The sequence below is a fragment of the Danio rerio genome, chromosome 18, assembly GCF_052040795.2.
Source record: "Danio rerio strain M-AB ecotype USA chromosome 18, GRCz13ab, whole genome shotgun sequence".
Classification (NCBI taxonomy): Eukaryota; Metazoa; Chordata; class Actinopteri; order Cypriniformes; family Danionidae; genus Danio; species Danio rerio.
The window spans coordinates 10618861-10636703 of NC_141038.1; the positions used below are offsets into that span (position 1 = coordinate 10618861).

Here is a 17843-nt window from a genome sequence, read left to right on the forward strand (position 1 = left end):
GTATTCATTGATTCTTGAAACTATTGATTTGTGATATCTATCATTTATTGTCATATTTATGTATGGTAATATTTTAATTAGTGTTTTAATGTTATGTGAACTGACTTGTTGTCACTTTGCGAAAAGAAATATAGACCATTTTGAGGGATGTAAACAAAAACAATGATCCCAATGTGTTTACATTTTTAATTTCTATAGCTTCTGATAATACCAAAAAGAGCCAAATACTGATAAATAATGTTATGATAGCTGTTTTAACATTAGGTTATGGTTCAATTGCCTCTTGATACAGTCATGGGTTTGATAAGCAGGAAATGCTCATGTCTAAATAGAGGATGAGTGTGATATTTTATTCAACAGTTCAACAAATCAAAACTAAATAATCAATAAGCTACATTTTAGACTCAATATTGTTTTTTTTATAGCCTATTTAACAAGATTAATTTCCATTTATACTGCTTTACTTCTAAATGAATCCGCTTCGAACGAATCGTTTAATGAATGATTCAGTGAATCATTAAGACAGGAACAGACCGCCGCCTATTGGCAGTTATGACAATCTGAGACCAGCACAAAAATAAATAAATAAATAAATAAATAAATAAATAAATAAAGAAAAAATAGCTAAATATTCATTTAATATTGCAAACAAAAATGTTAAGCTTCTTAGCCAAAATCACTTTAAACCATTTCAAGTCCAAGTCTTTGGTTGTTTACAAACCTCACACGCGCCACCTGAAGGAAATAACGTTAATGATTTTGGCTTTCAACACGTGGAGCAGCTAAGTTACAGTAACTGCGGTCTAAAATGGAGTATAGAAGATCATCCGATACCAAAACATCACGGGATAAGGCTCTACGTGACGCAAAATAAAGGTAAATCTCTTAATTTGAGGATTGTGTTTTGGTTGATATGCAGCAGGCCTAGTTTACATTGCTCCTTAGAAAAGCGTAATTAAACGGTCCTTAAAAAACAGATTTTCGTGCACTTGACATGTTTTTTATTCAGTTTGCAGGATACAATATGATACATAAATATAGGGTACTGATGTAAATTTTCTATAGATATGTAACTTATGGAAATAAATCGCATACCAAGTTCATGGTTGGATTTCATTAAAATATATGGAGGCTGTCGTCATATATTAATAGCCTACATTAGATTTACTAACAGTGCTAATCACAAGATTAAGCATTACCTATAATTGCCTATATGATGTTCATAGCAATATTACAGTATGGGTTTATAGTTAATGCATATTAATGAATTATCTGACTGTCGAACAATCCTAGATGATAAATGTACACTATAATAGTAAATACTGTTAAAGTGTATTATACTGTAAGTGGTGTTTACAACAGTTTTTTAATGATTGCTGTTATACTGTAGTATTAAATATATTTTCATATATATTTACATTAAGTTGTTGTATGTATCTGGCATAATAAAAACTGTAGTTGTAGAAAACAGTGAATTGGGTAAATTGTTTACTAGCAGATTAATTCAAGTACTTTATTGTATTATGATTCAAGACACTATAGTATTTTATTATTAATTACTATAGTATTTTTGTGAGATTTTATTTATTTTAAAGATGCATTTTCTGATGAAGGTTTATATCTGCTCAAGAAATGTGGATTGGTTTATGGATGGTGAGGATGGATGCATGGTTCTACTTCGCAAATACCTGTTATGCAAAGATCAGGGGTTTAAACACAGTTGTGTGGCATCAGTGTGTGAATATAGCCAGCCTCTGATTGTAAAAAATAATTAAATCTATTTTGTGTAATCATTCCAGCTGAGTCTCGAACCAGCGACCTTCCTGCTGTGAGGCGACAGCATTACCTACTGCACCACTGCACCTATTTTATGTAATCACACTTCATAAAAACAGTCTGCAGAAACACTTTTATTGACATTCTTCCTTTGCTACGTGTCATCTAAGGTTGAAAGCCCCACCCTGATTTTCCCCTCATTAGCATAAACAGTCCTTAGTAAGAAGCAGCCACTGTGCTGATGCGTAGACATTTGTTGCTCCACCCTCTTTTGAAAAGAGGGCTTGGAGCTCATTTGAATTTAACAGTCACCAACGCCACAATTGGGTTCAAAGCCTTAAAGGGGCAGATTCAAGAGTTAGAGTAGAGCTAAAACTTCACATATACACTCTAGGGACATCATAGAATCATTGTATATTTTGTAAACAGGCATAATAGGTCCCATTTAAGACCTTAAAATTATATAAAGAAGTGGGACATTACAGTCATGCAGGTATTGGCAGTATTCAAGCAAGATGTATACATCCTAAATGTGATGATTACAGTCTTTAATCATGATTATATTGTAAGAGAAATATTTTTAATGTTTAAAAAGTTGATTCAGATTTGTTGCCATATGAGGTCATCCCCATATTTTCTGATCATTTAAAATCTCTGGCAGAAGTTCAAAAAACTGGACAGCTTCACAGGCTGGTGGTCTCTCTTTATCCCAACAGCTTTGACTTTTAATTCTCATACAGAAGATTTACAGTGTAACATCAGTTCTTGTTTTAAAACATATCCCATGATTCACTTTTTAACCTCTTCTTTTTTGCTCCTGATTTATTCTGATTATCTTTGATGATTTGATCGAGTAGTCTTGAGTATCGCATGAGACGGCATGAATAGGTGCATTCATATGTTGTCAGCGTAATGAAATCACACTGCATGAGGCAGCTTGAACCCTGGATGTATTGTTAGTCAGCTGATTAGGGTCAAGACTTTTTGTCCAGGCGTTTTACTTCAAGTTCCAAACCACAGATTACCCATAAAGCTGCACTATTGAGTCCAGGAAAGCAGCCCAGTCCATAAAACACCTTCACACATGTCCATGCATTCACATCCTCTGGTTAATGTTCCTTGTATTATTCTAGATTGGAATCTCGTTTATTAGTTTTTGAGTATCTTACATAGGTTTTTGATTAACTGAGCTAAGATAGAAAGACAGGCCTGTAAATATACACTCAATGGCCACTTTATTAGGTACACCTTTCTAATATGGACCCCGTTTTGCCTTCAGAACTGCCTTCCTTCATGGCACTGACTCATCAAGGTACTGGAAATATGCCTCAGTGATTTTGGTCCATATTGTCGGCTGAACAACATGATAGCATCACACAGTTGCTGTAGATTTGTTGGCTGCACATTCATGATGCGAATCTCACGTTCCACCACATTTCAAAGGTGCTCTATTGGAGTAATATCTGGTGTCTGTGGAGCCCACTTGAATACAGTGATTTCATTGTCATGTTTATGAAACCAGTCTGAGCATACCTTGGTTATAACAAGTGGATATTTGAGTTACTGGTGCCTTTCTATCAGCTGGAACCAGTCTGGCCATTCTCCTCTGACCTCAGGCATCAACAAGGCATTTGCGCCCACAGAACTGCCGCTCACTGGATATTTTCTCTTTTTCTAGAGATGATTGTGTAAAAATCCCATTAGGTCAGCAGTTTCTGAAATACTCAGACCAGCCCGTCTTGCTCCAACAACCATGCCACATTCAAAGTCACTTAAATCTCCTTTCATCCCTATTCTGATGCTTAGTTTGAACTGCAGCAGATCGTGACCATGCCTACATGCCTAAATGCATTGAGTTACTGCCATGTGATTGGCTGATTAGAAATTTGCATTAACAAGAAGTTGGACAGGTGTACCTAATAAAGTGGCCTGTGAGTGTAGGTGTTTATCATTGTGTGTACTTGTTTATGTGGTTTACGAGGACACAGATTTGTATAATGACCTAGTTGTAGTCTATTAAGGTGGTTTACAAGGACATGCCTTAAACCAAGTAATGCTTAAAAATCATAGTTAACAGGGTCTTTTGACATTGAAAATTTCACATAGGTTTCCAATGAAGGTTTTATAGGTAGTGGTAGGTGAGGCCATATAATAAGAGTTTTGTTTTCTACAGTAAACTACATTATGGCTATGGAGAGTCCTTGCAAACATATATATGTGTGTGTATATATATATATATATATATATATATATATATATATATATATATATATGTGTGTGTGTTTGGGCTTGGATGTACTGTATGCATAACATTGTTAACAAGTAATGAGAAGGTAAACAAATTGAATCTTTTTTTGTTAGTCGCTCAAAGAAACAAAGGCCTGCTCTGTTTTATTGAGGAACGCCTCCAAAAAAGTCCCTGTAAAAAGGCTAATTACTTGAAATCCTCTGTGTTCTGGAATTTGCATGAATGTTACATAAGCGAATGACCCCAGCTGAGTAAACGAGAGCTAACAGCGCCAAAAGAAACACTCAGCATGATTGTATAATCAGGTAAACGTTACCGACTGGCAGGGAACGCATTAAAAGAGCTGCTTTCATTAGTCATAGACAATGTCCCGCAGCTTTGATGATTTATATTGATTTAATTCAGACTATCACGGTTTTGTATTAGATTATCCAATTATGTTCATAGGGAGTTATTAAATTTGCTCAAATTCATTTTTTTGTCCTTGACTTTTCATAACTCCCTTTTTGTTTCTTCTAACAGAGTGTTTGTTTTGTTACAGGCTTTAGCTTGTATCTTGGTCTGTCAGAGTAAAACACACACAGTTTGGATTAGTTGACGACAAATAATAAGTTCTGCATGATACTGGGAAAATATGTGCACTGTTGTTGATTGTGATGATGTTGACATAACATCCTTAGAGAAATTCAAATTTTTTTTTCTTTTTAAAAAATATATAATTTATTTATGCAATGATCATACTGATTTAAATCAATTTTCTGATCTAATTAAATTGAATTCAGGCTTAAAGTGCACACATTTAGACTTTAAAACAGTATGATTGACTGAAAACCTCTGCAGATATTCCTACTCTTACACTGAGACACTATAGCAGGGGTTCCCAAACTCGATACATGAGGTCCAGTGTCCTGCAAATATTAGCTCCAACTTGCCTCAGCAGGCCTGCAAAGATGTTTATGGAAAGCTTAGTAAGATCTTGATTAGCTTTCCCAGGTGTCTGATTGGGGTTGGAGCTAAAATCTGTAGGACACCGATCCTCCTGAGATTGAGAACCCCTGCACTATAGCTTCACCTTTGGGCTGGTCTAGTCGGCAATATAGAACCTACTGGGATAGGCAGGCATAAAGAAAGTAAGGCTTTGATTAGTCACGTTTGAATTAACAAACTTTTCTATGCATAGAACACATAAATGCTTAAAAAAATAAAATAAATAATATTTATCACAGCGGAGCAGTGGGTAGCACGTTCGCCTCACAGCAAGAAGGTTGCTGGTTCGATCCTTGGCTCAGTTGGCGTTTCTGTGTGGAGTTTGCATGTTTGCGTGGTTTCCTCCGGGTGCTCCGGTTTCCCCCACAGTTCAAAGACAAGCAGTACAGGTGAATTGGGTAGGCTAAATTGTACGTAGTGTATGAGTGTCTGTGTGTGTGTGTGTGTGTGTGTGTGTGTGTGTGTGTGTGTGTGTGTGTGTGTGTGTGTGTGTGTGTTTCCCAGAGATGGGTTGCGGCTGGAAAAACTTGCTGGATGAGTTGGCGGTTCATTTCGCTGTGTCGACCCTGGATTAATAAAGGGACTAAGCCGACAAGAAAATTAATGAGTATTTATCACACATCTCTGCTATACATATATTGCAATCGTTAACTGCGATAACAATAATTTTGAAACTGTTATACAGCTCTGCATTCTTTACAGTAATTCTTTTTCTTTGTTAACATTATGAACTGCTGGTTATTGTTAGTTCATGCTAGCTAAGTTTACTTGTATAATAATTGCCAATATGTTATTCAAATGACAACTTGTTTCAGATAGTATTGAAAAGTAATGTTAACAAGGGTTGATAAATGCTTTAGAAGATTTTTTAAAGTTATGTTAACTTAAGTGGTGTTTCTGATGTATTAATATCATTTATAGACTGATATTCACACATTTACTCAGAACGCACTGTGCACATTCTGGCTTCCACACAATTCCTTCATGTTGTTCTAATACAAATTGATTAAGATGCATTGTGAATTGAACAAAATAATTAAGTTGTCCACCCAAAAAACTGAAGAATTGTGTTGATTCAACTTGTTTTAAGTAAGTAGCTTTACATTTTGTGATATAGGGTTTAAATGTTTATTTTGAAAATTAGATTTTTTTATGATGCAATTTTTTCCAGAAACAAACAATTTTGATGTTACTTTTACAGAAAAAATAACCAAGATGAACATCACTTAAGTTTCACATGTGTAATCTCATGTGAAACACGTAGGAAGCACTGAAAATGTGACTAGTTGATCAAATTTTTCTCATGAAAATGTTTGACTATTTTTCCACTTGAAATTTTCCCAAACCACACATTTCATGTGCATTCACAGCCCGATCTCACGAGGAATCACAACTTTTTTACGTTTTGTCAGTTTTTACGTTAGTGTCTAATTTGTATGAATTCAAATAATTTCAGTCACATGAAAATGTATAATTTGTAAAAAGAGGCATGGTAACAAACCCCACCTTCCTAAACCCAACTGTTATTTGGTGATGAGCAAAGCAAACTAAATACGAATGAGACCATGCAAATTTATATAAATTAGCCACTAAATCCAAAAGTTACGAATTGTCTTATATATATATATATATATATATATATATATATATATATATATATATATATATATATATATATATATATATATATATATATTTTTTTTTTTTTGTTAATGTGCACAATAGGGGAACTATAGTAGTGTATGAGTGATACAATTGACAAATTAGACACAATGACACTGTTTATATTCAATAAACTTAAATACAAGGTGTAGAATCAGTCACTATAGTCTTTATAGAGTTTAACAAGGCACAGATCCACATTAAAGGAATAGTTCACCCAAAAACGTTAATTCTGTCATTATTTACTCATCCTCCACCTGTTACAAACCTGTTTGAGTTTCTTTCTTCAATTAAAACATGAAGGAAGATAAACTGTGGGAAAATGTTGGAAAAATATGATTTGACTCCTGCAGAATTTTTTATATTCATAGTTCCTACTATGGATATCAATAGCTGATCCCCCCACCCCAACATTCTTCTGAATATTTTGTTTTGTGTTCAATAGAAGAAGTTTGGACCATTTAAATGTGAGTAAGTGGTAGCTAAATGTTCATCTTTGGTTGAAATATCCCTTTAACTGTTCAATTGAGCACAGGGTCTTACAGCTGACAAATTTAACACAAATCTGTATTTGGGTTTGTCTCATTCTTCACATAGGATAATTTTTATGAACTTAGTAGTGTTCTCATTACACAAAGTAGCACCTCAAGGGTGTAATAGTCAGTAAGTGACGACTCTGATGACTGTGGAGTTGGTCGAATGAGACGTCTCATCTCGAAACGGCTCACTAACCAGTGATTTATCACAGCTAATTAACATCTGAGAGCGAACAGATGTTTTCATTTCCATTAATGCACCTGAAATGGCACCATAACAGCCATTTGTTGAGTGAGTGTTGAGAGAACCTTTGCTGGGACAAATATGAGCCTAAGCAGACTGAGAGGTATATTACTTTTTGTGGTTGACATGAATTTAAAACAATAGCGCATTCAGCTAGAGTGAGTACACAGCGCCAACCGTGTTTCTAATAGTTTTGCATTTTTTAATTCGTTTTTATTTCGATACTATTTTTACATTTGATTCACATTTGAGTTTAGTTTGAGTTTGTTCATTCATTGGTTGGTTTAGTTTTTATGATGTCGTTTTTAGGTATTTATTTTGGATTTTAGTTCCAGTCATTTTAGTTCTGTTTATTAGAGTAAACAGAAAATGTCAAGTGTCGACCAAAGAAAAGTTTAGTGTTTGCACAGCTTATATTAAGTTATGTGCAAACTTAGTAATAACAATTAAATACTTTGTTTGAACAATGACTCCAAAACCATACAAATGCAATGGATTACAGTAAAAAGTATGACTAATTCAGACAAACTTCATATTAAAGATCATACTGTATGTGTAATTAAACCCTGCCAGCATTTTCTTTTCTTCACAGACACCATCGGATTTTTCACCACAAAATGAGTTCTTATGAATTCTGAAAACGGTTATTTACTTTTGCTAATTATTATTATTTCAGTTGCTGTTGTTAGTTTCATTTAGTTTTAGTTTCATTTATTGTAATCTCTTTTTTTCAATTACTGTCATTGGATTGAAGTCATGGCATTTGGGAACAGAGATGATGTTCTCAAGGTGAATGCGTGCCTTGGCTTTAGGGGTCAAACAACAAAAATAAGGTCAAGAATCTTAGTGTGATACTGAAGTCAGATCTGAGTTTCAGTAGTCATGTCAAAAGCAGCATACTATCATCTCAAAAACATTGTAAGAATTAGATGCTTTGTTTCCAGTGAAGACGTAGAGAAACCTGTTCATGCTTTTATCAGCAGCAGGGTGGATTACTGTAACGGACTCCTCACTGGCCTTCCCATAAAAACAGTCAGACAGTTACAGCTCATCCAGAATGCTGCTGCCAGGATTCTGACCAGAACCAGAAAATCAGAACAAATCACACCTGTCCTCAGATCTTTACACTGACTCCCAGTTACATTCAGAATAGGTTTGAAAGTATTATTACTGGTCTATAAATCACTCAGTGGCCTAGGACTTCAATACATTACAGATATGCTCACGGAATACAAACCTACTAGATCACTCAGGTCATTAGGATCAAATAAATGAGAAATTCCAAGGGTTCAGTCAAAGCAGGGTGAATCGGCTTTCCCTGCTGCTGGAATCAGCTTCCAGCAATGATCAGATGTGCTTCAACATTATACACATTCATGCAAGACTAAAAACACATCTGTTTAGCTGTGCCTTTATTGAATGAGCACTGTGTTACGTCCAACATATTGCAAACCTGTTAGTTACCTCTGCAACAGGTACCGACATACCCGTTTTAACACATTTTAATCTATTTAAAATCATTTTGAATTGTTTTTATTTTATTTTTTCTTTCATTCCTGTTTATGTAAAACACTTTGAATCACCATTGTGTTTGAAATGTATTCTTTTTTTTTCCGGCTTGGTCCCTTTATTAATCTGGGGTCGCCACAGCGGAATGAACTGCCAACTTATCCAGCATATGTTTTATGCAGCGGATGCCCTCCCAGCTGTAACCCATCACTGGGAAACATCCATATTGTGTATGAAATTTGCTATATAAATGAACTTGCCTTGCCTTTAATTAACGAAAATGATTTTCAATTAGTACTGTTAGTCTTCGTTTTAGTTTTTGTTTACCAAAATAACCAATGAGCACACAGTATCCTAACCTAACCTAAAAAAAGAAATTGGAATTATGTTTTTGAAAGCAAAGTTTGGTTGAGAGGTTTTTGTGCTGAAATAACTGCAATATAACCTAATAAGGGAAGCTGAATTGTATTTTTATTTTTTTCCCGAGCTTCTGCTGCCACAACAAAGTATTTTGAGTCTATGAAGAAGTGAAAGTGATTGATGAGCGCTGTACTCGTGCCACTCCTCTCTCTCTCTCTGTCTCTCTGGCTGGTTTATTGGTTGGTTTTGGTAATCTGAAGCAGATGGCAGTGTTTTTGAAGTCTTTGCAGATGGTCATCATCTCTGCGCTCTCGAGCACCTGAGCCGTGAGAGATCCAGACGCCACACGGAGGCCTAACCTGCCAGAAGAGCTAAATTATCATTGTGCGAAATGACCAAAATAACCTTTTCTGAAGGATGAGTCAAAACCACGAGTGCTAATCAGGTTTGGAGACCTGTCCAGTGTGTCAGGAGTGATTAAAAACCGACCGTGTTGTATGACCAGAATGTTCAGGTTAATATAATCAGGAGTGGCTATTCTAACAAAAAAGAGCAACATTAGCATAACAGGAAAGCTCGTCCAGACGGCTGTTATTTTAGTTTTGCATTAACCTTCATTTTTTTTTCCTGGCACATCTCCATTAAAAACTTCATTTAGTCTTGGAGCATGGTAAACGTGTGTCTGGATTGGACCTATAGTATTAGGTTGTTCAAAATAAACACGTCCTCCGTGACACAGACTGTGCAGAGTGCTATGCATTCTGGGATTGAAGCCAAACGTAGCTCTTCTTGGTGAGGAATGCACATTTAGAGGAAATATGTAGTGATGGACCTAAATTAATATTCTGGACTCAGAACAAAATTCTGCATTCACTTGGCTGAAATAAACAAAACTAAAAAAACAACTTGATTTTAAATATTTTTTATTTAAATTTCTATATGTGGGGCAACACGGTGGCTCAGTGGTAAGCATTGTCGTCTCGCAGCAAGAAGGTCGCTGGTTCGAGTCCCAGCTGGGTCAGTTGGCATTTCTGTGTGGAGTTTACATGTTCTTGCCATATTGGCGTAGGTTTCCTCAGGTTGCTACAGTTTCCCCTAAAGTCCAAGAAAATATACACTATAAGTAAATTTAATAAACTAATTTGCCCTAGTGTATGTGTGTTTCCAGTACTGGGTTGCAGCTGGAATAGCATCCGCTTTGTAAAACATGCTGGATAAGTTGACTGTTCATTCCACTGTTGCGACTCCTGATAAATAAAGGGACTAAGCCAAAGGAAAATGAATGAATGAATGTTTATATGTGTTTCTTTAAGTGTTTGCTGCACTTTTTAACAATAGTATAACGGTATGTTTCTAATTAGGGCTACATGACTAATCAGATGTGTTTTTATGTGCATTTTGTAAGCAAAGCCGGTTCAGTAATCGGCAGTAAATATCCAGCACATGCTTCTAGATGGAGCATTGTTTAGTGAATATAGTCATAGATATAGTCATAGTTCATGGACAAGCTTTGCAAAAATAGCAAATTGTTAAAAAATAACCGCAAATAAGCATTCATGTTTTTATTTTATCCTGGTTTATTTAACCTTGAAAAGTTTGAAAACATGACTTTTATAAATATTTTAAATAGATTAAAGTGATACTTATTGTTTGGGTTGGTGTTGTATATTACGTCACAAAAATATTTATTTTTAAATTATAATAAGTTATAATCTGCCAGTAAAATTTCTGTCATTCTATAGACTTATTTCTCTCTCTGTATATAAAAAATACTGTATTGAATGCATGAAGATATATTATATGTAATATTCAAATTCATTAATTCATTCTCTTTTCGGCTTAATACCTTTATTAATCTGTGGTCGCCACAGTGGAATGAACCGCCAAGTTATCCAGCATATGTTTCACGCAGTGAAAGCCCTTCCAGCTGCAACCCATCACTGGGAAACATTCAAACACAATCATACACTATGGACAATTTAGCCTACCCAATTCACCCATATGTGGGGCAAACCGGAGCACCCGGAGGAAACCCACACGAACACGGGGAGAACATGCAAATTCCACACAGAAATGGCAACTGACCGAGCAGAGGCTCAAACCAGCGACCTTCTTGCTGTGAGGCAAACATGCCACCTACTGCGCCGCCGTGCAGCTCTCGATATAGAGTATGTGGTTATAGAAAAAAGTACAGAGTATAAAAATATAACGCTATCTGTACAAACCGAAACATAATACTGTGCAGATATATTAAGAAAAAAAGAAAATTAAACATTTTCCCTGAGATAAATAATGCATTTTTATGTAGGTCTTTCATACAGATCTGCATGTATGTTTTAGAGTACTTTCTAATATTAATTGAATGTTAATTTAGTGCTATTAATGTTATAACTAGTAGTAGAGGAAGCTCTTATAATAAAATGAGAAAGGATAAAACTGATTAAAAGTATTCATAGAATGTAGTTTATAATTGCCTTTGAATAAAAAGACAAATGCATTAACATTCTTGTTAGTACACACAGCTCATCGAGGGATAGAAAAAGGAGAGTTCTGTCATTATTTACTCATCCTCAACTTGTTATAAAACCGTTATTAGGAAGATATTTTAAAGAATGTTGGAAACAAACAGCCATTGACTTTCATAGTATTTTTTTAAACTACAAATGCTAATGCATGTGCCCCCCCCCCCAATATTTTTTAGAATATCTTCTTTTGTGTTCTTTTGTGGTGTTTAGAACCACTTGAGTGTGAGTAAATTATGAGGAAATTTTCAATTTTCTCTTTTAGTGGTTAGAACAGTTGTAACTCTTAATCTTTAGCTATCTGAATGTATTTAATGACGCAAAGGAACCTTATTGTAAAGGGTTACTGACACATTTAAAGGACACACGCTGCATAAATTGGAAAGTAGTCATTCGGAAGGTTAAAAAAGGCTCTGAGCTTAAGCAAAGTCTTGCCAGTAGTTAAAGGTTATCAAACTCATCTCCTGCTTTTTGCTTTATTCCAACTGAGGCTAAAGTGTCATTTCATACTCCAGAAAGCATGAAGGATACGGTCATGGGCAAGGCAGAGACTTTCCATCTCTCATCTGTGCCAAATACCTTACAGATCACTGGCATTAAACAGTTTGTCTGTCCTTCACAGTTATGCAAAGATGCAAAAAATGATTATTCAGCAAAATCGTCATCGCTTTTTCATTTTTCTTTCATGTCGTCTGATGTTACATGCAGCGCTTTGAGAATATCATGTCAAAATGTCACTTGTGTGGTTCTATGGATTGTGATCTGTAAAACGTGATATATAACGTCACAATTCACCGGCTGAGCTGATGAAAAAATGTACTTGGCAGGAAAAGGCCATTGTGACACGTTCAGTAGTGTGTTGTCTTTTTTCTATTGTCAAAGCTGCCTGGTGAAGGGCAGAGGGAGAAATAGACAGAAACTCTGGAAGACCTGTGACATTGTTCTTGTAAACTTAGTCACTTTAATTTTCAAGTTGTCTTAAATAGAAGCTCCAAGAGCCAGACAGAACTGTTGTATGTATATATATATATATATATATATATATATATATATATATATATATATATATATATATATATATATATATATATATATGTATATGTATATATGTATACATACATACATGTATACATACATACATACATATATATATATATATATATATATATATATATATATATATATATATATATATATATATATGTATATGTATGTATATATGTATGTATGTACGTATATATGTATGTATATGTATGTGTGTGTGTATATATATATATATATATATATATATATATATATATATATATATATATATATATATATATATAAATATTGTAGCGAGGCAGAGGGAAAACACAAACACCGTAGATAATGTTACAAACAATGCCCCGGAGGGTGCCTTTATTTACAAGTGATATTGGGGTGAAGGAGTGCTCTTCTTAAAGGTGCGTGCTCAAGTGCTCCGGGGAGATGGTGAAGGCTGGTGAGAAGTAGAGTGTTGGATCGGTCACGAGCTGGACTCGGCTGTGGGAGAGACAGAGAGAGACAAGCGTTAGCGCAGGGAGTCATGACAAATGAAGCTCACTTCCTTCTGTGTGGGGCTGGCTTATATCTCTCCCTGGCTGATGAGGTCCAGCTGTGAGCGATCCGAGGTTGATGAGAGATCCAGCTGGTGTGGATTTGTGCCCAGGGCGACGTGGTATTACATGGCTCGCTACATTCCCCCCCCCTTAGCGTCGTCCTGGTCCTGGGTGTCCTGCGAAGGAAGAGCAGTGTATTGAGAGGGGGGGTAGAATGTTTCGACAGACCTGCCCATCCTGACCAGAGCCGTGAGAGTCCGTCTGCGTTTCCGTGGGAGGCCCCGGCTCGATGTTGTACGTCGAAGTTGAAATCCTGGAGCGACAGGAACCACCTGGTGACCCGAGCGTTGTTGTTCTTCGCTGTCGCCATCCATTGTAGCGGGGCGTGGTCGGTCACCAGAGTGAATTTCCTGCCAAGGAGATAGTACCTTAGCTCCAGGATTGCCCACTTGATCGCCAGGGCCTCCTTCTCCACCGTTGCGTAGCGGGTCTCTGCGGGGGTCAGCTTCCGACTCACGTACATTATGGGATGTTCTTCATTGCCGTGGACCTGGGAGAGGACCGCGCCCAGGCCCGAGTCGGAAGCATCCGTCTGTAGAATGAAGGGGCAGCCGAAGTCAGGTGCGTGCAGTACCGGTGAGGACGTGAGGGACTTCTTTAGGGCTCGGAACGCATCGTCGGCTTCCTTGGTCCATCTTATCCTCTCCGGCTGCCCCTTTCTGGTCAGGTCTGTCAAAGGGCTGGCTATGGATGAGAAGTTAGGTATGAAACATCTATAGTAGCCCGCTAACCCCAGAAATGCACGTACCTGGGTCTTTGTGGTGGGTTGTGGAGTTTCTTGTAGTGCTTTGACCTTGTTTTGCTGTGGCTGTATGAGACCTCGTCCAATGTGGAACCCGAGGTATCTGGCTTCGGCTAGACCCAGGTGGCATTTCTTGGGATTAGCTGTGAGCCCAGCCCGTCGAAGATCTAAGAGCACCCTCCGTAACCGGGATAGGTGTTCTTCCCATGACTCTGAGTGGACGATGAGGTCGTCCAGGTAGGCTGCTGCATATGGCTGGTGGGGCCTCAGCAGGATGTCCATCATTCTTTGGAATTTGGCTGGGGCCCCGTGGAGCCCGAAGGGAAGAACCCGGTATTGCCAGTGCCCACCGGGTGTGGAGAAGGCGGTTTTCTCCTTGGCGTCTTCACTGAGTGGTAACTGCCAGTAGCCTTTGGTGAGGTCGATGGTGGAGATAAATCGGGCTCCACCCAGCCTATCCAGCAGCTCGTCCACCCGAGGCATGGGGTATCCGTCGAACTTGGAGATCTCATTGAGTTTCCTGAAGTCGTTGCAGAAACGGAGGGTGCCATCGGGTTTGGGGACCATCACTATTGGGCTGGACCACGGGCTACGGGATGGTTCGATGATGCCTAACCTTCTCATCTTCTGGATCTCCTCGTCGATAGCCAGCCTGCGAGCCTCTGGAACTCGATAAGGCCTTTGCCGGACGATAGTGCCAGGAGGAGTGATAATGTTGTGTTGGATGATGGAGGTTCGGCCCGGTTTCTCCGAGAACACATCCTTGAACTGACCAACCAAGGCTTGCAGCTCCGCCTTCTGGTTTGGTGAGAGTTGCTCACCAATGTGGACAACGGGAAGAGTTTCTTCAGCGAAGGCAACGAGATGACCTGGAGCTGCAACCCACTTCTTCATAAGATTTATGTGGTAGAGTTGTTCTTCCCGTCTTCGTCCCGGCTGACGGACTCGATAATTTACCGGCCCTACCCTTTCTACCACCGTGTATGGCCCCTTCCAGGATGCGAGGAACTTCGACGTTGTGGTAGGTATGAGTATCATCACCTTGTCCCCTGGGTGGAACTCTCTGGGTTGGGCGGGCCGGTTATACAATCTCTGCTGGGCGCGCTGGGCTTCGGTCAGGTGTTGCTTGACGATGGGCATGATTTTGTCGATGCGTTCTCTCATGTCCCGTACGTGTTCAATCACCGACCGCTGGGGGGCTGGTTCCTGTTCCCAGGCTTGACGAGCCACATCCAATAGGCCTCGGGGTTGGCGGCCAAACAGCAGTTCGAAGGGGGTAAATCCTGTGGAGGCCTGGGGGACTTCCCTGATACCGAATAACACGTACGGGATCATGAGGTCCCAGTCGCGCCCGTCCTCTGCCACCACCCGTCGGAGCATCTGCTTCAGAGTCTTGTTAAAGCGCTCGACAAGGCCGTCCGTCTGTGGATGATATACAGAGGTTTTTAGCTGTTTTACCTTGAGTAGGTGACAGAGGTCTGCCATCAACCGGGACATGAAGGGGGTGCCCTGGTCGGTCAGTATCTCCGTTGGGATTCCCACTCGACTGCATAGCAGAAACAGCTCCTTCGCGATGGCCGATGACGTGGCTTTCCTCAGGGGAATCGCTTCAGGGTATCTGGTGGCATAATCGAGGATAACAAGGATGTGCTCATGTCCCCGGGCCGACTTCGGCAAAGGCCCTACCAAGTCCATACCAATTCGGGTGAAGGGCACATCGATGATGGGTAGTGGTATTAGAGGGCTGGGGGGTGGTCGTTGGGGAGACGTTCTCTGGCAGATGTCACATGCCTGGCAATACCTCTTTACTTCCCCGTCTAGCCCCGGCCAATGGAAACGGTCGCGGATCCTTTTCACCGTGTTGGCCGCTCCCAGGTGTCCAGCCATCGGGTGGGTATGTGCCAGTTCTAAGACCGTCTCCCTCTTGATCCTCGGGACGACCAATAGTGTCTTCTTTTCCCCCCGCCTCTCTGCGACACAGTACAGCAGACCATTTTCCACAATAAAATGTGGGAGGGGGTGAGGGCTGGGAAGTCGCTCATTACCTTCGATGATCCGTACTTGTGGCCAGCAGTGTTTGAGCGTTTCATCTTCCCTTTGTGCTCTACCAAAATCGCCTCCTGCGGTTATCTGTTGAAACAGATCAAAGTATAGGTTAGCAGATATAGATGACTCACCCCCTCTGTCGCTCTCGGTGGTCATCAGCGCTGGTTTGCGGTCCCGATGAGCCCGTGGCTTGTTCTTCTTCTTTGAACGAGCCGATGGAGCGTGGTGGTGAGTTAGGAGTTCGTCGAACCCCGGCCAGTCTCTGCCCAGTAAGAGGGACACAGGAAGATCTGGAACAACCCCGACTTCGATTCGCCAGCTACCTGGTTTCGCCGCGATGGTCACTCTTCGGGCGGGTACGTGGCGGGTATCACCATGCACACACGTGATCGGAATTCGCCCTTTGCTTTCAAGATGATATTTTAAAATTTTCGGGTGAACCAGAGTGATGGCGCTTCCTGTGTCTAAAGTGGCCGTTTGTGTTTTTCCCTCTAGCTGGACTTTATGGGTGGGAGCTTCGGGAGGGATATTGCGGTGAACCGCGCACCCTGCTGTCCAGGCCGGGGTCGAGTGCGTCGTCGGCTCGGTGGGCATCGGCTCGTCCATCGGGCTGGGGACCGCTGGTCTGCCGCCTGGTCGCGCTGTGCCCTCCACCGGTCGCCAAGGTGCACTTACCCTCCGGGGTGGCAGAGCCGCTCTCTCCCCATTATCTCGGGCGATGTGAGCTTCAGCCAGCTCGATCGCCTCCACCAGGGTGGCCAGTGACTCAGGATTTCGCATGCTGGTGAGTGTTCGCAAACGTCGGGGTAACGCACGCATCATCTTCTCGATGATCACCTTCTCAGCGACCTGGACCGCCGAGGGATCTCCTCCCAATAACCATAGCCTTCCCAGGCGAGAAAGTTGAGCTGCTTGAGTTCTCACGGGTTGTTTCTCGTCGTAAGACCACTGGGAAAACTGTTGGGCTGCGCTGATTGTGGATAGCCCCATTCTGGCTAATATTTCCTTTTTTAACGCTTTGTAATCTTCATTTTTAGGTGTCTCTAGTGAAAAATATGCTCGTTGCGCTTCTCCTGTGAGAAACGGAGCCAACATTCTCGCCCAGTTTTCTTTTGGCCAGCCTTCTCTCTCGGCAATAACCTCAAAGGTATGTAAATAAGCGTCAATATCATCCAGGTCGCTGAGTTTAGTGAGATGATGATGCGCACTCACTTCGGGAGTCGGATGGTGTCTGGCCGCCTGGCGGAGCTGCTGTTCCAGTCGATCCTGTCTGGCTGTAAGCTGCTCAGAGATGGAATTCTGTTTACTGGAGATCTCCGCTAGGTGGAGCAGTACCTCTTCCAAAGACATGGCGACGGGATGTTGACAGCCGAGCAAGAGGAAGCGTGGGAGAGAGAGAGAGCGGATGCCTGTCTGTAACAAACACAGAGAAAAATTCAGCGGTTATTTTCTACTTAATGGTGAGTGTTTCTTCTGAATTTTTCCCTCTGCAATGCCCGCATTCTCCACCAGTTGTAGCGAGGCAGAGGGAAAACACAAACACCGTAGATAATGTTACAAACAATGCCCCG

At 40.0% G+C, this 17843-nt stretch overlaps 1 protein-coding gene across 5 annotated transcripts in view; it reads left to right on the top strand.

Annotated features, from left to right (window-relative positions):
• Positions 1-746: 746 nt before the first annotated feature.
• The window catches only part of sema3ab (sema domain, immunoglobulin domain (Ig), short basic domain, secreted, (semaphorin) 3Ab), a 165223-nt gene continuing 148126 nt past the window's right edge, over positions 747-17843 (top strand). For all 5 annotated transcript variants that reach the window (XR_015514153.1, XM_087291509.1, XM_087291507.1 and 2 more), the window contains exon 1: positions 747-876. The gene's annotated coding sequence lies outside the window, so the exon portion shown is untranslated. The remainder of the gene's footprint in view (positions 877-17843) is intronic.